Source organism: Haemorhous mexicanus, chromosome 4 (assembly GCF_027477595.1).
Source record: "Haemorhous mexicanus isolate bHaeMex1 chromosome 4, bHaeMex1.pri, whole genome shotgun sequence".
Lineage (NCBI taxonomy): Eukaryota > Metazoa > Chordata > Aves > Passeriformes > Fringillidae > Haemorhous > Haemorhous mexicanus.
This window is the reverse complement of record NC_082344.1, coordinates 29093397-29110372: the sequence shown is the minus strand read 5'-3', so window position 1 is coordinate 29110372 and position 16976 is coordinate 29093397.

The window sequence follows — 16976 nt, the reverse complement described above, 5'->3', positions numbered from 1 at the left end:
CTGGTGGTAAGGCAGAAGAAGAAAGGCTTTGAGAGAGGGGCTTGCTAATTCTGCTGCAGGGAGGGTAAAAGTGGTGAGGGCAACTGCTGCTTCTGGGACAGAGGATGTGCCAGAATGACATCTGGCACACTGCAGTTTAACTGCACGTGGGGGAACATGTTCAATGCACTGCTCAGGACAGTAGTGGTATTTCAAAAATCCACAGCTGTACAGTGCAGAGTATATTTGAGTGTATAGTCCATTAAAGAATCAAGGATCACTGTCATGAGCCATACATGTAACTGGGAACATCAACTAAAAACACATGTAAACAACAGGAAACCCAGTTCTATGGAAGACAAGCTTATTTGCAGTTTTGTCTAATGAAATGAACCTTGTGTGCTTGGGCCCTACTCCTCTCTATCAGCACTACTTACTTTTACTTTACCCGGGGCAGGCTGTGCCCAGCAGTTTCAGTGTTCCAAACTTGTGCTGCAGGATGAACTCTGGATTTTTGTATATTCTTTGTTGCTATAACCATTCCCAAGGGGGAAAACTAACAAAATAGAAATAGTTTCCAGAATACTCTCTGGCATCATCTGGACAGGTAATATTGAAAAAAAAAAAAAAAAGAGCTGAAAAGATATAAGTGGCAGATATTTTAGGCTAAGAGATATTGGTAAATTGCTATATCATTGGTAGATGATAGAATGTGGTAGATATGACAGAAATCACACTGAAAGAACTTTAAAATTTATCTTCGTTGTTACACATACCTATGAATTGGACATAAACACACCAACAGAAGATTTTGCTTTCAGGGTATTCTACTGCCAACTAACTTTTCTTTGAGGAAGGTATTAAATAAGTTCTATTGAGTCCTCTTTCCTAATATTGACTTCCTCCTTGTCTTAAAGCACATTACAAATTTTAATAAATCAAGTCCTCTATTCAGCAGAATCAGTCAATAACACTCCCACTTACCTAAGCAGAAATTAAGGAACAGAAAAATTACTTTTCCACAAATCAAATAATCTGTCATCAAATCAGGAACAGATCTCCTGTTTTTAAATTTCATACTTAAACCACAAATCCATCCTTACTCTTTTCTAGGTATTTCAGCCTCGCTGAGGCTGAGAAAGTTGACCACAAATCCCACACTATCCCAAGTCACTAAATCACACCACAACTTGTATAAAACCACTTGATTCGCAGCTAATGGCAAGCAGGGTCACAGTCTGCATTTGTGCTGTTAATGTTGCAAGTATAGTTCTTATGAAATGGAACAGAAGGAAAGAATCCAAGTCCAAATTTCCTATGAGACTTTCAATGTCACTACTTTTCCTCTGGGGCGATGCAATTCTATGGTATATTTAAAAGTAAAATTTATTAAGTAAATATTATCTCCGTCACGTGGCACGTAAAAATCTCTATGACTCCCATGCTAATAAGAAAACTATAAAGTATCAAGGAAATACAGCAATTCAATCAGCTAAATCACTCTTATACTCCAGCTCTCTCTTAGTAAACCTTCTTGAAAGAGTAAGAAAGTCATCCAACCTGTCAGACACTGTAGTTTCTAATTACCTTCTATGTGGATAAACCTTGTGCTTTGAATACTAGTTCAAAAGCTTCCATATGCTTTTTCTGCATGAAGTCTTCCAAATTAATTTGGTTTTTTCCAGTAAGTTTTTCCGATGTATACTTGATCCTTCTTTAAACGCTATGAGTAGTATTTGTGTTGAAGTTTACTATGTTTCATTACAGTGCAAAGTTATTTTCCCCTGTAAATAAACAATAATTTGCCTTTCAAGACTCTGTAAAATTTCATATGTATGAAATATGAATATATAATTTTAAAAGATTTGTAGTTCTCCACATAACCAATTTTGATACCAAACATATTTTGCACAGGGCATCAGAATGATAATCCCCCAAATTTAACATTACCCTGTTCATTAGGGAGTCAGTCTACTTTGCCTCACTTTTTTCCCTGTAATTTCTGTAAGGTTCTACTGTTCCAGCAATACACTGAGTCCAATGCAGCTCCTATGGCTTTACAGCATGTGTTTTTCAGATCATGCTACAGCTCTTCATGTCCGGTTTTACACCGTGCAGCCAATGCCTGATGCTGCCTGCTTTCCTCAGGAAGGCCAATGCTCAAACACAAGAACACCGTACTACATCATCAGTACATCATCAGTACTTAAATCATGATCATCTCCATGGGATGCATCCACATGCATTTAACAGTCAGAGGGAAGAGACCAAAACTGAGGCAGAAGCAAGACATTCAGCCTTAGTGGTATCTACCAAAGAAATATTGCTTATATGGCAAGAAAATTCACACTCAGCAACACTTCGTATCAACAGTGCACTGTCTTTTTCATGGGCAAGAGGTGCATAAAAATCTTCTGTTCAACAACATTAGAGGCAGATGACAGATTCTTTAAAAAAGAAAACAACCCAAAAAACAAAAATGTAATCACCAGATTATTCTCCATAACTAAATAAAATAGAAATAAAATAAAACAGGAAAAGAGTCATGTATGCCGTACAGAGGATAACTATTAAAAAGCTTTTAAGAATAAAAAACCACAAATATGAAGTGAGTTGAAACCAAACTTAACCTCACAATTTCTGCTATAATTTCCACAAAAGAAAAAGATAACATTAACAGAAGAGATTTGCATGAAGACATGCTCTTGTTCACATAATTCTAATAGGAACTGTATTGAATTAAGCAGGCCAGCAGTTTTGTATATTACCTGAAAAAATTATGGACTTCAGCTAAGTTTTCTCTTTCATGAGCCAAAACTGCAAGCTAGAACTTCTTGGGATGTATAAGAATTTTAATATATAAGGAAGAGCCATAAATCAACCTGAAAAGTTACCAGAATTGTCTTTATGACAAAAGCAGAAAATAATTTGGTGCAGCATGGATTCAATTGTTCCTGCTCATGAATCATGGTCCTTACAGCAAGAAATACACTGGGAGATGCAGAACCAGAAGAAAATTATTTACAACTGCCTAAGGTACCAGCTTAGACTGTCAAACAGTTTTCATAACTTTTTTCCTCCCTGTGCCTTGGGCTCTTTGCCAATACTGGGGGAGGAGGGAGAGGGCAAGTATGGGTATGCTGCCCAGACTTCCTATATAAATTATAAATTATAAATTATAAATTATAAATTATAAATTATAAATTATAAATTATAAATTATAAATTATAAATTATAAATTATAAATTATAACAATGCCTTTCCAGAGAGAAATGATCAAGCACCACTTTAACCTGATCCTTTAGGCTGTTCTATTTTTCTCATAATGAACCTGATTCTCTACATGAATTCTAACAAAGATGGAGTAAATTAGCTGAAAATAAATAAATCACACTTGGTCCCTCTTTCCTGAAGGAAAACCAGGTTTCATTTGGTTTCAGGTGCTGTATCTTTGTTTTCCTAAGCTCAGCTATAGTTGTGTAATGACGTGCATCCTCTGGTATTAGTTGCTAATAAATTGACCTAGAACTGCCTATATAAATGAGTTTAAATTGCTGTTCTCAAGGGGAAAATGGCTGTGTCTAATGGAATTCTTTATTTGGTTTCAATCTTGTTTTGACATACAGAAAATTCCTAGTCTATTTTGAGATGCCAAGGGGAAGTAGTAGGCAGGAAAACCTACTGCAGATGCTCTGAGGAAGAGTTTTCATTTAGTTTTGATTTTGTTGACCCAGATTCTCTGTTCAACTTTATATCAAACTGCAAACTCTGAAAGAATAGTTGAGAGTGAAAGGGACCTCTGTTGGCCACCTGGTTCAATCTCCCTCTTCAAGCAGGGAGATTGAACAGCTGGTTGCCCAGGACTGTGTCCAGGCAGTTTTTGAATTGTTCCAAGGCTGAAAAGCCCTCAACCTCTCTGGGCAGCCTGTGGCAGTATTCAGTCACTGTCACAGTGAAAAAGTGTTTCCTCATGTTCAGGTGGAATCTCCTGTTTGAGTCCATAGCCTCTTGTCTTGTCACTGGACACTATTGGCAAGTACCTGGCTCCGTCTGCTTTACACCACCTTCCTTTCAAGTATTATTCCACATTGATGAGATTTCCCCAAGCCTTCTCATCTTTCAGGCTAAAGAGTCCTGTTTCTCTCAGCCTTTCCTCCTAAGAGAAGTGGTCTTGTCCTTTAAATACTTGGTGGTCCTTTTCTGGACTCCTCTCCAGTAGCTTTGTATCTCTCTTGTATTTGGGAGCCCAGGGATAAACCCAGCAATCCAAATATGGCCTTACCAGCGTTGAGTAGAGGCAAAGGATCACCTCTCTTGAGCTGCTGGCAGCAGTCCTGCTAATGTAGCCCAGGATACTGTCTTTGCATCATGGTCATACTGCTGGCTCCTGTTCAGCCTGGTGTCCACCAGGACCCCAGGCTCTTTTCTGCAAAGCTGTCAGCGTGCAATGCATGGGCTTGTTCCTCTGCAGGTACAGAACTTTGCACTTTCCTTTGCTGACCTGCATAGAGCCCTTGCCAGCCCATTGCTCCAGCCTGTTGAGGTCTCTCTGGATGACCCTCTGGCATGTCAGCCACCCTCTCAATTTGGGGTCATCAGCAAACTTGCTGAGGGAGCACGTGCCACACCATCCAGTTTGGTAACAAAGGCATTAAAGAGATCAGGACCCAGTGAAACCTCTGTGAAACTAGAAATTTATAGCAATAAAATTTCCATCTGTTTTGAGTCAAAACGAACAAACACAAGATCTCATAGAAGGAGTGTAGTAATGGATAATGTAGTAGTAGATAAATAAAGCACATGACAGGTATCATGATTAGTACACAGAGAGTTGCTTGGGAGCCTTTTAATGCCTTTTGGCAGTACAGATTTTGTTTGTGGTTTTCATTAGGTAGTATTTGAGAGGCTAAGATGTGCATGAACTTCACGTCTTCAGTATACACTCTGAGAGACAAGAGGATGCAGAAGATTTAAGATGGGTTTAAGTGCTGAGCATGAAAGGAAATTAAACAGTTTCAAGGTTATCTACAGGGCTTGGGGGACATTTACTGATTATTTTATATTCTGCTAAAACAATACAGTAGCATTCAATTTTATTTAATACTATGGTCATTTTAAAGCTGTATATTTAAAACCAGTAAGTACACAAATAACACTTTAGAAGACTTCTATGTGTTTTCAGAGATACCTTTCAAGAAGAGACAATAAGTATTGTGTTTCCTTTAAAATGCAATCCTACACATGCCTGAACTGTTGAAATAAACCATAATTCTCCTGCATTGCAATTTTCTTGGGGCAGAGAAGTAAAACAGTTCTGAGTTAGACTGGGAGCACAAGACTAGAAGATTTCTCCATCAGTAATGAGGAGACTCCACAGAAGATGAAATGAGAAAATTTCAGAAAGAGGTGTAATGAATATCATAACAGGAGAGGGGAAATCTAAAAGACATTGCAAGAGACTGCAACAAATCTATTGACAACCTAAAAAACTGTTTTTCAGACTTTATCAAAACGTTCCAAGATAAATTAAAGACAATCCTGCAGAGCTCTACAGATTCCACCTGTAAGACACTTAGTGGCAGAATTAATGACCAGTTCTGTGGAGGGCCAGAGGGCTGCAAGAGCCCATCGATGAGCTCTGTTGAGCTTCTCATCCACCAACATTCCCAAGTGCTTCTCCTCAGGGCTGCTCTTAATCTATTCTTCACCCAGCCTTTACTTGTGCTTCACCCAGCCTGTGCATTTGTGCTTGTTCAAGACCTGGCACTTGACCTTGCTGAATATCATGAGGTTTGCATGGACCCTCCTGTTGAGCCTGCCAAGGTCCCTCTGGGTGATATCCCTTCCCTCCAGCATGTCAACCCCACCACTCAGCTTTGTATTGTCAGCAAACTGTCTCAGAGTACACAAAATTTCGCTGTCCTTGTCATAGACAAAGACATGAGAAAATGCCAGCCCCAAAACCAGCCCCTGAGGAACACCTCTTGTCACTGCTCTCCATGAACATTGGACATGAAGCCATTGACCACGATGCCCTTTGAGTGCAACCATGCAGCCAATTCCTTATCTGTTCAGTGTCCATTCATCAAATCCATGTCTCTCTAGTTTAGAGACGAGAAGGTTGTGTAGGACATTATCAAAAGCTTTGCACAAGTCCAGGTAGTGACACCAGTTGCTCTTCCCTTATCAACCAGCCATGACTGAGAACTGTGCTTGGTCAAGTAGGGGAACTATTATAGTTGAAAAGGTATATAAGAAAGTGTCTATGGAAAGGCCCACCTTCTTCCAGAAGCCATAGCCTGAGCTGCTCTAAAATATTTTGCAATAATCTGAATATCATAAAAGCTGCACCTTTAAAGTGACAAACTGTCAGTTCTCAAAGGCAGAGGGAAGCTACCCAGTTAAATGAGGTGTCATTTTTCCTTTAAGTGCAATTAAAGAATGTCAGCTGTCCATCAGAAAATCAGACTGTCAGGCTTGCATAGTATTCAGTTTCTACTTTCACTGAAAGGAAAGGCAGTGATCACCTAAGGAAAAATTAATATATTTTAAGCATGTTAAATCAGGAAGAAACCAAAAGAAGTCCACTTAAAGGGTCAGGTTTGTTTGTGCTGTAAAATGACACTGAAGATGCTAATCTCTGGTTCTTGGCTCCCAGAAGACTACGATTTTTGGATTCATACAAACAAATATTGAAGCCAAACCTAGTTGTCCTGGACTTCTAATTCACTTAGTTTATGAACCATTTCCCCAACATCAATAGCATTGATGAATGAAAAGTTAGGTGTGCTCACTTCTAGGGCAACTCTGTACCGTGGATGCAACCCCAAGGAATATTGTATCAGTGTGCTCCAGGTACATGTCTCATAGAAATTTCTACAGATTCCTTCTGCATCTCAAAACCTGAGTTTCTCACTCCTTACACAGTGACAGCACAGCAAGGTCTGGAGTATTGATTAGAATTAAACTAGCACCTTCTAGCATTTACTGCTTTGATTAATTTATTCCTATTTGCTTTCATGGGTGTCAAGTTCAGCTTGATTTTCTTGGTTCAAACCAGCAAATTACCAAAAAAGGTGTTTTCTACTCTTTCTCAATAAATGGAAAGTGCATACAAACAACTATGAGAGTCAGAGAGTAATTACAAAAACCTGCTGTGCATCATATAAGAAATTAATCTAGAGGACTTGATCATCCAGGCAGAAAGCACTATTCTTCAAATGTACAACTTGAGAACACCAGCTGAAAACTTTATCTTACTGTCTTCTGCACTGCACTGACTCTTCTCTGTAGATGAAGACAAGTATTAATTCCTAGGAATCTTGTGCATGTGTGTGCCTACATTTTCATGGTTAACAGATCTTCAGAGAGGCACTAATATTCTTCTAGATTAGGTTCACAAGGAAAAATGTAAAACTGTATTTTCCAGTGATCTCCACATAGAGTAGCAAATTCTGTATCAGGATGGTAGACACAGAATGGTACTGTGTTCTCCTCAGAACTTGAGTGCTCCCACTTCTTCCAGGTAAGGTAAGTGCTACCATAAAATTGATTAGCTGATTTATGTCTGTCAGGTTGGCAGTGTATATGCCAGTGGTCTTTATTCTTGTAACAGCAGCTTCTGTGTATACCAATAGTACACAATACCCTGCTAATGCAAACTTATCAAGAGATAAAAACAACTGCAGTTGCAAGCTCTCTCAGCAAGGATTATTCCACTGGAACATATTTAACTTCAGAGAGCTTTTTGGTATTTACTACAGAGCATATAAATATAATCCAATTGTAGTAAAGATTCATAAACTAACCAAAGGTTTCAAATTGCATGTTTGCTTCAGATCACTTTGAAAAGGATTTTCTTTTCCAGAATCCTACTTTGAATGTAAAATGTTACTCCAACACGATGAGGTATCTATTTATAACCAAATGTTTGTGTGCAATGGTCAAATCCAAAAAAAAAAGGAATTGAATGTTTATTTTAGTCTTGATTTTCTTCCAATACCTTGCGCAATTTATCCTGAAATTCTAATTATATCCCCCTACATAAACACTGCAAATATGAAAACTGAAAAGAAGTGTATTTGCTAGAGCTTTTTTCCTCCTTTTTCCAAAGTAAAGAGATGCTTGTGGTCAAATTACTTAATGAAAAGAATTCAGTGTGTCAGTGATCATCCCAACTGAGAAAACATGTCCATTTACAGTACTGTTTAACTATTTCTATAGTTGGTGACCACATTAAATGGGTATTTGAATGGAAGCATGCCAAATGAATAAAAACAACCTTCATGGGTGCCAAACATTAGCAAAATTAGCTAAATGTGTGCAAAATTACACACACCTACTATAACTGCTGACCTCTCAGACAACTCTATAGTCTGTATCTGATGTGATTTTGTTTAAGAAAGCAATGCCAATAAAATACATCAGGAGTTATTATCAAACTAACTTGTCATTGTCCAAGCTTATATTGAACCATATCAAAATATATGCCTTATAGCTCAGGAACTGTAGCACTGCAAAATGGGTACAAAAATGGGTGTCAATTCATGAGAAAATCTACAGTTGAAGATGAAAAGTAATTTTAGATGGACAAGCCCCATAATAACCAGAAGCCTGGCAATTCCACAGCCTTTGCACATTTGCAAAATAAAACTGAATAAAAGTTAATTTTAGGAAGTTGCCCATTGCAGATCTCAGTTGAAGGAGGGTGCCTGGGATTTGCAGTAGTGAATCACAACTTTGATTCTTTGGGTTGCCAACAGTGATCTGGACTTGATGCCTCTGAGAAAGGAGCAACAAAGTTCGTAATGAATAGCATTTGGCTCAAAATTCTTGGCCTAAGTTCTGAACCATGAGGCTTCCATCCCCCATGATCCTTCCTTGTCATCTATTTTAACTATGCATAACTTTGTGGTCCTTATTTAAAACCCCCTCTATTTGAAAGCCTAATTTAAGACCTGGCTCAATGGTAGTTGTTGTGGGAAATTCCACTGGCTAAATACAAATACCACAATGAAATATGCACATTATAAAATGCAGTCTCTTAACTTTGTGTTTGAAAAGTTATTGGCACCCTGAGAGCTCTACAAGAACTTGGTTATGATATCCCAGACCACCATGTTTGTATTTTCTTTGTGAAATTGTAGGATTCTTTGCATAAAGCTATTAAAATCACATTATTTTCTTCAGCTTCTGCTTGCATTGTAATGTTTAGTTTTAATACAAGACTGAATGCAACCAAATTGGAGATCAGCATGTCACCAAAAATAAAAAACCAAACACCACATAAGGAGCTCTTACCTCTATCATTTCAAACAGCCACTGATAACCCAGAAATAGTGCACAGTCCAGGACATACTAGATTAAAAACCTTTCTACAAACATATGGCAGGGGAGGGGAACCAAATTGCTAGAGGGAAAGAGTTCCACAGCTGGAGTATGTCAAATAACCAAGCTCCATTCAGCCCACCCTTCCCTCTGCACATTTATACCCCACTGCTCCCCTCCACATGCCCACGCCAGAAGTATCCCAGCTATCTGGGGAATACCAGGCTAAAACATCTAAAATATTGTTAGGGTACCTACTAGATGGGGGTTGCATCTGTTTTTTTTTTCTTATCCAAGTAAGTTAAAAATGACATTTTAGACTTATCCATGTTTATTTCAGAGGTCAAAAAACTTACCCTTTACTTCCATGTTTGCCATTTCCCATCTTACCACAGCCACAGCTTCTTCTTCCCTATTTGGGTGCAGTTCTCTAACGCATACAAGTCCATAGGGGTTAAAAGGATCCATCTGAGAGTCCTGGGAGAGCATGCTGACATCATCATGAGGCTACTGCTAATTGTCTGAAAGGTTGTGAAGCCTGGGGTGGTTTCCCAATAATTTCAGAAAGGTAAATCTTTCAGCCAGAAGGACAAGTAAAGGGACCTACATGGAGATCTGCCTCATTTTCACCCCTGGGCAAAGGAGAGGAAGGCCTCTTAGAACCCCTCTAACCCAAAACACTGTGATTTCCATCTAACTCTGCAGCTTCCTTGAGAAATGGGCATGATCTCCCCACATAAACTCTAAAACTGAGAATTTTTTCCATCCTTCATCTTATCTGCAACATCATTTTAAGAACACTTGACCTATCATTCCCTAATCATTACAAAATTATAGATCTGTGATGGGAGTCCTGCCATCACAGGAGGCATTTGAGATGCTACTGTTAAAAGGTGAACAAAATTACAGAAATCCAAAGGAACAAAACACCAAAACTGAGAAAGATATAAAAAATTTGGCTTTGAGACAATGCTGGAAATAAGGAAAGTTTAGTTTTCAGTTTTCTGTATCATGGCAAATGAGTTTAATGTTGCATTTTTTACATGACATCTGCCTTTGCCTCTTTTTATTATTTTTGTGTAAGGGAATAATTTTCTTTCCTCTCTTATGCCCAGTTATTGTATCTCTGGACAATTGCATTTCTCTTCAGTGGAACTTAGGATTATACTGCTGTAATTGAAGGAACTGGAACGACAACACAGTTGTACTGCCAACAGCTCAAAGTCAGTAACCAACTACACGCATTCAAAAACACCTTCCTTCAAAAGCCTCCAGATTCTAAGTCTAATGAAACCTTACAACACTCAAGGCAGCAGTTTGTTAATGTACCAGTTATTCTCAAAGAACCTTGCTTTCTTTGGATGTATGCACAACCTGCTACTCTTTCTATCCTCTAAGCAAATGAAATCATGACATTTTCACCAAAGTGAGCACCAGAGTCTGCCCTGAGAAATGGAATCCCTCTCACCCCAAGCAGGCCCTGTTTCTTTTTCCCCGTACAACACACGCTGGTCACAAGAACTACAAAGCCTGTGGCTTTAGCACATTGCCCCCAAATCAATGACTAGAGGGAGAGGAAAAGAACGAGCTTCTGACTGCTCCAACCAAGAGCCTTATTTCCACCTGTTAGACAACATCTCTGCCTATCAGCACAGTCCAACAGAGAAGAGCAGACAGACAATATTTCAACTATTCAAAACTTTATTTAAATTGAATTCAGAAAAAAATGAAACTATGTGCAGGAAGAACTATATACATAAAGAAACAGGAAGAACTATATACATAAAGACTATTGTCCAAGATCCATCTGAGTGTGTCCTGAGAAGCAGAAGCACTCATATATAAATGGGAATATACAGATCTGGAGTAAGTTCCACCCTGCAGGTTGGGCACATGCCAAAAGTGTCCAGGGCAATAGGGAGGCACTCGCTGCAGAAGACATGGCCGCACATGGTTGCCACAATCAATCGTCCACTTTGTAAAATCTGGAAGAAAGAAAATAACAACATGTATTGGGAGGAAAGAGTTTGAGTTTGCTGCTCCATTGGCACCAAGCAAATGAGACTTGGAGCATCTGGAATCAAAACTACAAGGAACTCTCATATCTGCCAGTTTCACTTCACCAAGAAGTGACTTGTGGAGCTTCACAGCAAGGGCTGTGCCTCCAGCCAGCTGCCCACAGCATCCCACATCATCCAGCTGACTTGTGCAGCTCCCCTTCTGCCCTTCTCCTCCCACAAAGCAGAAGGGACACCAACAGGTGGATCCTTACCTCGGAGTAAAATTCCATGCAAATTGGACACCTAATGACAACTCCTTGCTGTGCACTGGAAGAAACAGAACTAGAAAGAACATGCAGCTGGTAAGATCACCACACTTCAATGCTTATTGATACATAAAATCTCATGTAATCATGCAACTGCACTGACTAGCCATGACACATTTCCTCTAAGAACCCTGCTGCCTTTAAGTCTCTGTGTGCTGCATTTAATGTAGATTTGGGGCCTCCCTGCTTTGAGGGAAGGAATGTCCAGGTTTCACTAGAAGAACGGTGCAGTCACCAAGCTCTCAGATTTGACAAAAGTAATTCCCATTCTTTGCCATACCCCCACACTCATCTCTAAGGCACTGTGAAAAGTTGTACATCTGCCTTGGGCTGCCTTTTTCTCCCAAAATGCAAATGGCATAATTTAATCATCATGCAACATGGGAGAAGGAGGGAAATACTGAGAGTATGAGAAGGCCTCAAAGATAAACCACGCATAACAGTATAACTTAGTCCTATGCAAAAAAAAAAAAAAAAAAAAAAAAAAAGGTAAAAATTTTCATGTTTGGTAGGGCATGAGCCATACATACTCCGATTGTGCAGTTCCCTCCTCTGCTGCTTCCTGTTCTTCAGGGGCTGAGTCAGCTACAGGTGCATCATTAGCTCCTGTTCTATTACCAGAGCCATGCGCCTGTTCACGTCTGTTAGGGGTGGCCCTTCTCCTTTGCTGTTGATAGACTGTAATTTAAATTTCAGAAGTTATATCTGATACAAAATGCAGAACATACGAAAGATTTCTTAGGAAGGATGCCCTTTGTATTCATATGTTTGATCTTTGTATATGTTCAAGCCAAATCAAGTGGAAGGGAGATTTATTCCATTAAATAGACAGGAACTCACAAACAAGATCTAAGTGATGCCCATGGGGCAGAAAAACAAATTCCTTGTTGGTAGAATTGCCTTGTTAAGGTTCAGGGCTTGACATGCTTCAAGGAGCTCAGACCCAGGGAAGGCTTAACAAAGTTTGGGGAGAAGGATGCCCACTGAGAGTGGACACAAAGAATGCAGAATTGAGGGGCCCCATGGAAATCTGGAACAACTCCCAGGATAAGGAACTAAGAAACCCAACTGTCCTGAAATCAGCTCTGACTGGTAAAAAGTAATTCCTGCAGGGGGAGATTGCGACCACCGACTCGTGGAGCGGCAACTCAAGAACCTCCCCAGCCCAAAAGAAGAGGCAGACTGAGCAATGCACTCAGTGGACTAATTACAGTGAGAAGAGAGACAATCACTAACCAAAAGAAGGCAAAATACTGGCTAAGAAGATAACCATGTCACTTGCAACCACTTAATGCTAATTTCTTTCTTGGTTTAAATTTATAAATAATAGAAGTTCTTTTGGAAGTGGGTGTGTCTGATTTGTGAAATACCACTGAGCACCCAGACTGGTGAAACACTGAAACCAGCATCCAATGTCTCTCTCAAGTGGCTCATCATTTACCTGTTGCACCCCAGTAACAAATCCAATTTTTGTGGACCACACATTGACCAAGTTACTGGGAGAACCATTTCTAATGGCCTGGTCTGTAACAGCCAAAGGGTCAAGAACTGCTGTTTGCTCCTTAACTCTCAGAAACCCCAGGCAACGATGACCTCTGCAACTCCAGGGTCCATGTCACACTAACCAATCGCTAATCAATTAAAATTGCAGGAGGCATTACCACATTAAAGTTCCTTCTGCATAAGTGTTCAGCTACCACTTTTCTTGCAGGGATTTCCCACTGGGACTGACAGAGGCCATCACACACACATCGCATCCATTCTCTAAGACACTGGCCAGAGGCTTTAGCCCTGTGCTTTGCCTTTTGCTGAAAAGAAGTTTCAATCCCTGCTGCTCGACTTTCTTGGAAAAGAACAACAAAAATAACTATCACATTTTAGATAAAAGTCCATTACCAACTGTAAAACATCACCTCACCTTCAAGAAGCTTCCATTGATGGGAAGGGAACACATGGGAAGGGAGAGAAAAGGAAGATACAATTAGATTTGGTGATCCCCCCTGGTGCTGCCCTCAAACCTCAGCTCAGAAAGCAGTTACAGCAGGGGAGTTGGGGAAGGGTAGGGTATCACCCTCTATGTTTGGTTAAGAGCATTCAAAGCAGTAGCACAAAGAGCTGCTGCCCTGAATAGCAAAGAAGTGGTTGCTGCTGATTCTGCTCTCATTGCTGCAACAGGGTAGAAATAGAGGCAGCTTAGGAACCCCCTGAACACCCTCCTCCCTGGTCCCCTGTTCCTGTTCCCTATTTAGATTTGACCTGGAGCTGTTTCTTTCTCTTGTTCTCCCCAAAACTGGCAAATTCTGCTATGATAACCTTAACACTTCGTGTTAGCTGTACAGCTGCTGAAGAAAGGAAGCCACAACAGAAATTTGGGAGTAAAGAATTCTATCAGTCAATGCTAGAACTATAAGGAACACACAGATCTGCCAGCACCATCCTGGAAGGGGCTGCTCCCTCTATGGATTCCACCAAGGAGGAGCTTGGAGGGACGGGCAAGGTGGAGCTTCCCAGCAATGCCTCTGCTTCCATCCTGCTGCCTGTGTCACCCACCTCAAACAACTGAGTTGTGCAGTTCCCCTTTTGTCCCTTCCCCTCCCACTAATCTGACAGGACAGCAACATGTGGATCCTCACCTGTGAGTAGCAACTCTTGCAAATCACACAGAGGAGGCTCCCAGAGGGCCTTCTGTTATAGAGAACAGGTGCAGAAAGAACATGCAGCCATTAATTTCACCATGTATGACAGGTTACTGATACAGAAATGCCAAAAAGTAAAACACCCTTATTCTGATTTAGCAATATCCCAGCCCACTTTCAATCAGTTTTATGTACCTCAACCTCTTCAGTGTTACTAGGGTGTTACTGAAAGATACGTTTAATTAGAATTTCATGAACAGGGAAGGAAAACCATAAAGCTTGGCATAAACCTATTTCTACCATATATTAGAAATTAGACTTTGAAGAGACACTTTATCTGCCACATACAATTCAATATCTTGTGGTTCCTCTTCACTGTCATTCGCCAGTATTTCAGCTGCATTCTCTGCTGCTCTGGAACCAAGTGGATGTTGCTGGTTCTGCTCCCAGCAATGGGGTAAAAATGGAGACAGATTAGGAGCTGCCTGACTATTCCTGAACAACCTGCTCTCCTAAATCCGTTCCCTAAGTTGATTTGGCCTGGAGTCTTTTCTTTCCCTCTTTCTTCCCCAAAAGGCCCAATGATTAGTCTAAACACTTTTAGATAGACAGCTGCTAGAAAACAGAAACCACAATAGGAATTTGGAGCACAGAATTCTGGTTTGCTGCTTTGTTGGCACCAGGCAAACAGGTGCTATAGAGCTATAAGAAACACACAGATCTGCCAGTATCATCCTGGCAAGGGCTTCTCCCTCTATGGACACCATCAAGAAAGGACTTGGAGGGATGGGCAAGTTGGAGCTTCCCAGTAAGGGCTGTGGGTCCTCACCTCTGCATTGTCATCTTCACCAATCAGAGGGCTAATGACATCTGCTGTCCATGCACTAGAGGGAGCAGAAGCAGAAGAACATGCAGCTGTCAATTTCACAGTGCAAAGAGGGCTTCCAAGACATAAAATTCCAAAAATTGAAACAACCCCTTATGCTGATTAAGCAACATCCCAGCTCAGAAACACAGTCAGTGCAAGAGCTTTTATGTTCTGCAAGCATTACAGTGTATTGCAATCCATAAAGTAAGAAACATTCAACAATGACTTCCTGAATGGAGAAGAAAGGTTTCTCCAGAATTTTGATGGTTTCTAGGGTTTTCTTACTGTCACTTCTTTTCTAGACAGGCCACTACATTTCAAGTAAGAATTCTTCAAACAGAATCAAGTAGAACCCAAAAGATTGGCAAAAACCTGCATCTACCATATATCAGAAATTATACTTTGGAGAGACTCTCCATCAGTCACATACTCATTGTTATCACTTAGTTCCTCTTCAGTGTCACTAGCCCGTAGCTCAGCTGAATTTTCTGCCTCTCTGGAGCCAAGTGGGTACTGCTGGCTTTGCTCCCTGTCCTGCACCTGAGAGTTGTCACTCTCCCTCATCAAAGGACTAGCAGGACCTGCTGGCCGTGCACTAAGAGAGAGCAGAACCAGAATGTTGCCACGTTCTTTTCATAGAGAAAAGCAAAGCACAAATCTTCCCAAGAATATTTCCGAGATTCATATTCTCTGAACCTCAGAGAAAGGGAAAACCCAATTCTTATCACTTGCTGTGCCTGTGTTGTGCATAAGTAGAATGCAACATGGAGATTGTTTATCACAAGTGAGGAGGTTTTGTGTCCTTGGCCAATCAGGGCCAGCTGTGTGTGTGTGTCATGACTGTTGGCTGACTGTCAGGACATTCAGAGAAGGGTGAGCAGGTGTGTGCAGAGTGAATGCTTGGCAGATTCATTTTAGATGAAAGGCACATAGTACAGTACAATAAAGTAATTATTAGCCTTCTGAGATGAAAAGAGTCCTCCTCATCATTCTCTCCCCTTTGTTGGAGTTGCCTTTGAATTACAATACCAGAAGAACATGCAGACATTTAAAGATGGAGAGAAAAATTTCACTGGGCACCAAAGGTTACCAACACAGTAAACTTTGGTACTTAAAACATCTCCTATTCTGATTAAGCAACATCCCAGCCCAGAAAAACAATCATTCCATGAATTTTTATGAACAGCAAGCATTTCAGTGTGACCAGCCATTCTCTTACATTCAGTGTTAGATAGACAGCTTCTAAGAAGCTAAGGCTTCACAAACAGAGAAGAAAGGCTTCTGCTGGATTCTGCTGGGTTTATTTTAATTCTCTTCCAGGCAGGCCACTATATTCCAGGTCTCAAGTACTTGCACAGAGCTAGGCAGAACCCAAAAGCTTGGCAGAAACCTCCTTCAGCCACTTATCTGACATTAGACACTTTGCTAGACACTTTCTCTCACACATACTCATCATCTTCTGTTGGTTCCTCTTCATCATTCCTTGCCAGTGGCTCAACAGAATCCTCTGATGCTCTGGAAAGATGTGGCTGCTGCTCGCTCTGCTCCCTGTCCTGAAATGGGGTAGAAATGGAGGCACTTAGGAATCACCTGAACACTCTACTTCCTGCTTCCCTTTTTCAGTTCCCCAATTGGATTTGGGCTGGAGCCATTTCTTCCTCTCTTTCTCCTCCAAACTGGCAATTTCCCCTGTGATAGCCTGAACACTACTTATCATGTGAACAGCTACTGAAGAGAAAAAGCCCCATACCCAAACCTGCTCTTGTGTTTGGTGCACGTGGAGCTGGGTCATGAAAAGCATGTTGTAAAATTTGAGGCCTTTTCTTTGCAAAGGTTCAGG